This window comes from Lytechinus pictus, chromosome 2 (assembly GCF_037042905.1).
Source record: "Lytechinus pictus isolate F3 Inbred chromosome 2, Lp3.0, whole genome shotgun sequence".
In the NCBI taxonomy this organism is placed as follows: domain Eukaryota; kingdom Metazoa; phylum Echinodermata; class Echinoidea; order Temnopleuroida; family Toxopneustidae; genus Lytechinus; species Lytechinus pictus.
This window is the reverse complement of record NC_087246.1, coordinates 49,588,050-49,595,856: the sequence shown is the minus strand read 5'-3', so window position 1 is coordinate 49,595,856 and position 7,807 is coordinate 49,588,050.

The following is a 7,807-nucleotide window of genomic DNA, read 5'->3' as shown; positions in this document are numbered from 1 at the left end:
GGAGAGATAGGAAAACGGCCGTGGAAGTAAGTGTAAGGGGATAAAGATATAGAAAATGAATAAAGGAAAGAGTCAGAGAGGGAGAAATAGGAAAACGGTGGAAGTATAGGAATAAAGTGTAAGGGGATGAATACATAGAAAATAAATGAAGGAAAGAGTTAGAGAGGGGAGATAGGAAAACGTTGGAAGTATAGGAATAAAGTGTTATAGGGGATAAAGATATAGAAAATAAATGAAGGAAAGTGTTAAAGAGGGGAGATAGGAAAACGTTGGAAGTGGGAATAAAGTGTTAGGGGGGAAAGATATTGAAAATGAATAAAGGAAAGAGTTTGAGAGGGGAACATGGGCGGAAATCTGTCCCGAAAGGTAGGGGGGACAACAGGGCGGATCCAGCCTTCGCTAATGGGGGGGGGGGGAATTTTTTTTTCCAGCCATATGTTAATCCCCGATCGGCCGCTCGAAGATGATTTTTGTTTGTTTCATTGAAGGAGTAGTCCCCATGGCCACTTTTTAGCTTTATTCTTATAATTCAACATAAATATATAATATCATAATACTTAGGCCTATCTATACAATAAGAGCGCGAAGCGCGAGCAAATTTTTTTTTGGGGGGATTTTATGTATTTTTTCCTAAAATTTGAACATTCTGGGCAATGTTTGTTATCCTGAAAAAGATGTATATGCAACGAAATAATTACTTCGAACGCGAAGTGCGAGCAGATGACAACTGATGGAAAAGGCTAGCCATGAATACGTTACATATTTCAACAATCAAATAATGCGAGCGCGAAGCGCGAGTTTAAATTTTTTTGAAATTTTTGCCTAAAGAATGGAAATTCTAAGCACTTTTTGTAACTGAAACATATAATAGGTATATAACTAAACAATTAATGCGAACGCGAAGCGCGAGCGGAAAATTTTGAGATTTAGACCCAAGAACGAGACACTCTATTAATGTTTTGTAAATCATGAAAAGGATGAGTAATTGGGAGCCTACCTTACACCCGGTCCTTACATTAATAATGCGAGTGCAAAGTGCAGCCATAAAATGTTTTTTTTATTTGAACTGATCGAAAAGGTACTTGTTAAGGACTGCTTGCACTTAGCCATGAAGACGTTACATATTTCAACAATCAAATAATGCTAGCGCGAATCGCGAGCTGAAAATTGTTGACATTTCTACAAAAAGAATCGAAAATTTTAATCAATTTTCGTAGTCGTGTACACAGGGTAGCTATATAACTAACCAATAATGCAAGCGAAGCGCGAGCAGAAAAACTCGAGATTTAGATCTAAAAACGGGACACTCTATTCATGTTTTGTAAATCATAAAAAGGATGAGTAATAGGGGATCTTTCTACATTAATAATGCGAGCACAAAGCGCGAGCAGAAATTTTTTTATATTGTGATCTGAAACTGGATAATGATTTAAATAGAGAACAAGTTGAATATCTGAATAAACATGCGCGTGTTTCAGATTTACACCTAGAATCTAGGCATTCTACACCTCTCTTATGAAAAATCTGAAAAAGAGTCCATTTCAGCTATATATATTTCAAGCACTTTGTAGGAAAATTGTGAGTCGGATATGGATCGCACTTAACAAAGAGCTGATATTTTTCATTGTTATTTGAGTTTTGACATAGGACCGGGACATCCTTGGGACATGTCATATGAAAATGATGACTATCTTCCTATTCCTCTTGCTAAGCGCGAGATGAAATAAAAGGGACAATTTAATCGTTAAATTATTAATATCTTATTTATTAATGCATAATGAGGGCGAGAAATCTGATGATATTATGGCCTGAAAACTGGACATTTCAAGTAATTTTGTAATTATGAATAGAATGCATCAGTCAAAATATTTTTTAACCATTAATGCGAGCGCACATCGCGAGCCAAAATCTTTGATAAACTGTCATGAAAATCAATATTGAGACATACATAAATCGCCAATTAATTGTAAATCTCACAAAATAATGAAAGTTCGATTTCCGAGGTGAAATGTGTAATGTTTATTGACTTCCAAACTTGATATTTAAGCTCCATATTGAAAAATTACCTGACAGGCAATGCGAGCGCGAAGCGCGAGCGAAAATTTCATATAGTGACATGAAAGATTCTTTTAATTTTCCAAGTCTTCCCCTCATCTTATTTTAGTCACTCTGGAAAATTTGACAAGCCCCCCCCCCAAAAAAAAAAGAAGGTTTTCACCCAAAATGTAAGGTCATTTAGTCCAAAATACATGTATTATTTCGAATGTGAATGATGCAATTTTCTTCATCATAAAAGACCAAAAATAGTAGGGGGACATTTGATATTGTGTCCCCCCCCCTACTATTTTTGGTAGGGGGGACACGTCCCCCCTGTCCCCCCTGGGATTTCCGCCCATGGAGGGGAAGATAGGAAAACGTTGGAAGTGGGAATAAAGTAGGGGATAAATATACAGAAAATTAATAATGGAAAGAGTTAGAGAAGGAGAGATAGGAAAACGGCCGTGGAAGTAAGTGTAAGGGGATAAAGATATAGAAAATGAATAAAGGAAAGAGACAGAGAGGGAGAGATAGGAAAACGGTGGAAGTAGGAATATGGTGTAAGGGGATAAAGATATAGAAAATGAATAAAGGAAAGAGTTAGAGAGGGGGGGTAGGAAAACGGTGGAAGTGGGAATAAAGTAGGAGGTAAAGATATAGAAAATAAATGAAGGAAAGAGTCAGAGAGGGGGAGATAGGAAAACGATGGAAGTGGGAATAAAGTAGGGGGTAAAGATATAGAAAATGAATACAGGAAAAAAAAGAGTCAGAGAGGGGGAGATAGGAAAACGGTGGAAGTGGGAATAAAGTAGGGGGTAAAGATATAGAAAATAAATGAAGGAAAGAGATAGAGAGGGGGAGATAGGAAAACGGTGGAAGTAGGAATAAAGTGTTAGGGGATAAAGATATAGAAAATGAATAAAGGAAAGAGTTAGAGAGGGGGAGATAGGAAAACGGTGGAAGTGGGAATAAAGTAGGGGGTAAAGATATAGAAAATAAATGAAGGAAATAGTCAGAGAGGGGGAGATAGGAAAACGGTGGAAGTGGGAATAAAGTAGGGGGTAAAGATATAGAAAATGAATAGAGGAAAAAAAAGAGTCAGAGAGGGGGAGATAGGAAAACGGTGGAAGTAGGAATAAAGTAGGGGGTAAAGATATAGAAAATGAATAAAGGAAAAAAAAAGAGTCAGAGAGGGGGAGATAGGAAAACGGTGGAAGTGGGAATAAAGTAGGGGGTAAAGATATAGAAAATGAATAAAGGAAAGAGATAGAGAGGGGGAGATAGGAAAACGGTGGAAGTAGGAATAAAGTGTTAGGGGATAAAGATATAGAAAATGAATAAAGGAAAGAGTTAGAGAGGGGGAGATAGGAAAACGGTGGAAGTGGGAATAAAGTAGGGGGTAAAGATATAGAAAATGAATAAAGGAAAGAGTTAGAGAGGGGGAGATAGGAAAACGGTGGAAGTGGGAATAAAGTAGGGGGTAAAGATATAGAAAATGAATACAGGAAAAAAAGAGTCAGAGAGGGGGAGATAGGAAAACGGTGGAAGTGGGAATAAAGTAGGGGTAAAGATATAGAAAATGAATAAAGGAAAGAGATAGAGAGGGGGAGATAGGAAAACGGTGGAAGTAGGAATAAAGTGTTAGGGGATAAAGATATAGAAAATGAATAAAGGAAAGAGTTAGAGAGGGGGAGATAGGAAAACGGTGGAAGTGGGAATAAAGTAGGGGGTAAAGATATAGAAAATAAATGAAGGAAATAGTCAGAGAGGGGGAGATAGGAAAACGGTGGAAGTGGGAATAAAGTAGGGGGTAAAGATATAGAAAATGAATACAGGGAAAAAAAGAGTCAGAGAGGGGGAGATAGGAAAACGGTGGAAGTAGGAATAAAGTAGGGGGTAAAGATATCGAAAATGAATACAGGAAAGAGTCAGAGGGGGGAGATAGGAAAACGATGGAAGTGGGAATAAAGTGTTAGGGGATAAAATTTATTTATTTATTCATTCATGTTTTATTTAACAAAATTCGATAAAAAGAACAGTGGAGGGTAGTCCGGTTCAGTTAAAAAAATGTTTTACAACGGAGCCCTCCACGAATAAAAAGAAACATAAACATGATAAATCAATATCAGAACACATACATAGTAAATGAACGAATAACAGAAAATGAATATAATGAAATAGAGAACATAACACAAATCATAATTAAAATAAAAAAATGAAAACATAAACAAAAACACAAATATAAATATAAATATGAATATAAACAAAACCATAATTAAGTGTGGCTGCACGTGGTATACCCCCTCCCTCCCAAACTAGGCCAGGTTGTAAAGTTAGAGCATGTTAATGAAAGTTTTGCAAAATTTTTGAAGTTATTTAGGGACTTAGAGTTTTGTACGGACAATGGTAACTTATTGAAAATAGAATTTGCAGTGAATGATAAATGATCTTTTTTTGTATTCAGATTTAGGGTATGGTATTTGTAAACGATTTTGGGCGGAATGTCTAGTATTATAAACAATGGGTCGTATAACAAATAGTGGTTTCAAGTATTTTGGTGCAGAATCATTCCAAATTTTGTAAATTAGAATACATTGTTGGTATTTAATCTTCTGTTCAACGGATTGCCAGTCGAGTGTAGTTAACAAAGAACATTGTGAAGTTGAATAATTTGTATTCAAAACCAAGCGAGCATATCTATTCTGCAATTTCTATAATCGGGTTATATTACTTTTTGAACAATTTCCCCATGCTGTACAACAATAGTCAATATATGACAATATAAGCGCAAAGTATAACTGTTTTAATTGATTTCTGTTGATTAAGTGTTTATTCTTCTTATGCAAGCGATATAGAGCGTGATATTTTACAAGATATGTATTGTATATGCAAAGACCATGCAGCTTAATTGAGAGTCGAAAATGATTCCTATTGGTATTTAATATTATCAACATGTTCCAAAGTTGTATTCTCAAATTTTATCGTGTTTGTATTATTTTGTAATTTACGTTTATTACCGAAAATCATGATCTTAGTCTTTTGTGGGTGTAAATACATTCGATTATTTTGAGCCATTTGGCAATTAAGTCCAGATCGGATTGTAAATTTCTTTGTATGTTAATAATTGTATTGTCGCTATTAAAGACAGTAGTATCATCTGCATATAAACAGAGTTTTGTGTTTTTATGCAAGGGTAAGTTTCCTAAATCATTGACATATAAACAAAAAATCAGGGGCCCAAGTATGGACCCTTGAGGGACACCTGTCTTTACATTTAAAAAGGAACTTGTTGTTCCTTTTATTGAAACACAATGTTGTCTTTCAATCAAATACATTTTAAACCATTGCAGTTCAGAGTCTTTTATACCATAATACTACATCTTGTCAAGAATCAAATCTATAGGGATTACATCGAACGCCTTCTATAGGTCTAAGAACAGACCCCCTGTTATTCTACCAGAGTTCACGTTATTCAAGATAAAATCAACTATTTCTGTCAAACAGGTAGATGTCGAATGAAGAGGCCTGAAACCAGACTGACAATCGCATAGGCGGTCATTTTTATTTAGATAAGCATAAAGTTGTTGATGGACTGTTTTTTCTTGTATTTTAGATAGTGTCGGTAGAAGCGAAATTGGTCTGTAATTCTTTGGTCCAAAAGTACCCCCTTTGTGAATTGGTGTGATCTTCGCTTTCTTAGATTCTTTTGGAATTCTACCGGTTTGGAGCGACGTATTAAAAAATCTTGTAAGCGGTTTGGCGATATGGAGGGCAGATTTTTTTAATAATTTAAGATGCAGACCATCAATCCCAGATGCTCTTTTATATCAATATTTTGCAGTTCTTTTAGTACAAACTCTTCTTTTATTTCTTAAAAAACGAAGCGTTTATCAGTTTGGAACAATAATGTATTCATACTATTAATATTATTTTTAGAAACCTGAGTACCTTGTGCTATATAGGTTCATTGCAAATTCATTAAATTAATTGTTCAAAAGGTCAACTATAATATTTTTGTCTGTAATTAATACGTCATCTTTAACTATCTTCACTCCTCCTATTTCTTATTTACCTGGTAATAATTGTTTAAGTATTCGCCAATTTTGGCGAACATCATTTCCACATTTCTTCAACTCGTTTTGGTAAAAATCCTTTTATTCAGATTATTTGCTTTATTGCGGAAATATTTAAATTTTTCCCAGCATTGATGGTTTTTGGTTTTATAAAATGTTCTATGGAAATAATCCCGTTGTCTGGCTAACAGGATGTATTCATTATTGATCCACGGTACACCTGTTTGTTTGAGACGTACTGTAACGTATGGGGCGTGTTTATCACTTATTTTCATAAAGATAGATTTGAAGTTGTTCCAAAGATTTTCAACATATTCTTCAGATTCATTCCACTCGATTTTATTCAATTCTTCATTGAATTTTTCTTCATCAAAATAAATAAATAAAGGAAAGAGTTAGAGAGGGGGAGATAGGAAAACGGTGGAAGTGAGAATAAAGTGTGAGGGGATAAAGATATAGAAAGGAAAGAGTTCGAGAGGGGAAGATAGGAAAACGGTGGAAGTGGGAGTAAAGTAGTAGGGGGTAAAAATATAGAGTGATAAAGAAAATTGAAGAAGGGGGAAAGATGACGTAAGGAAGAGAAAGAACGAGAGAGATATATCATGCCACTGTGCGGTGGTATATTTTCAATAGGTGGTTTCAGACCGCCTCGAAGTTCGTCAGTTCCAGGTATTCTCTGATCGGGAAATTTACCCCGATCAGAAAATACCAGGTATTTTGGTGATGTGAAAGCAAACTACGCGAAATTTCCCCGAAAGAAAATACCCGCTAAATAGCAGGGGCCGCGGAACCGGGGGGGGGGGCTGGGGGGGCTTCAGCCCCCCCCCCCCCCACTTTTTTCCAAAACCGTGTACAAAAACGTACAAATGACCATATGATTGTGATTTTTAGCATGGTCAGCCCCCCCCCCCCCACTTTGAAAACCGTTCCGCGGCCCCTGAATAGTAGGTACTTGGCGAAATAACGAGAACTTTCGCGGGGATTTTTCCAAGGTCGCAGGTATTTTGGCAATGTGAAAGCAATTTACGGGAACTTTTAGCCCAGCGTGTCGTTGGGCACGGGCGCCGTGGGTGGCTGCTGGGCTAGTGGTTTTGAATCTCGCGCCTTGCCTGCTTATTAGACCATACTGCGCATACTCCTAACTTCAGGAATTTATCCCGAAGGGTATGTTTCGGGGCGGTGTGAATGCAGGAATAATTAATGGGTATTTTTTAGCCTAAACATGTTCTCGTAATTTAACGGGGATTCTTGTGATCGAGGTGGTTTGAAACCACCTAATGTCCCTTTTTTCGTTTGCATTCATTTGTTTTGCATGAAAGCCTTACCCCTTCCCTCTCTTATTTCCATCGACTTATCCCCCTCTCGCCATCTCTTCTTTCCAACACCTTGTCACCTTCTTTCTCTCTCTATCTTTTTTCCCATCGCCTTATCCCCCTCTCTCTATCTCTTCTTTCCATCGTCTTATCCCCCTCCTCTCTCTCTTCTTTCAATCGGCTTATCCCCCTCTCTATCTCTTCTTTCCATCGCCTTATCCCCCTCTCTCTAGCTCTTCTTTCCATCGTCTTATCCCCCTCCTCTCTCTCTTCTTTCAATCGGCTTATCCCCGTCTCTATCTCGTCTTTTCATCGCCTTATCCCCCTCTATCTAATTTCCATTGCCTTATCCCATCTCTCTCTCTTCTTGCCATCGCCTTATCC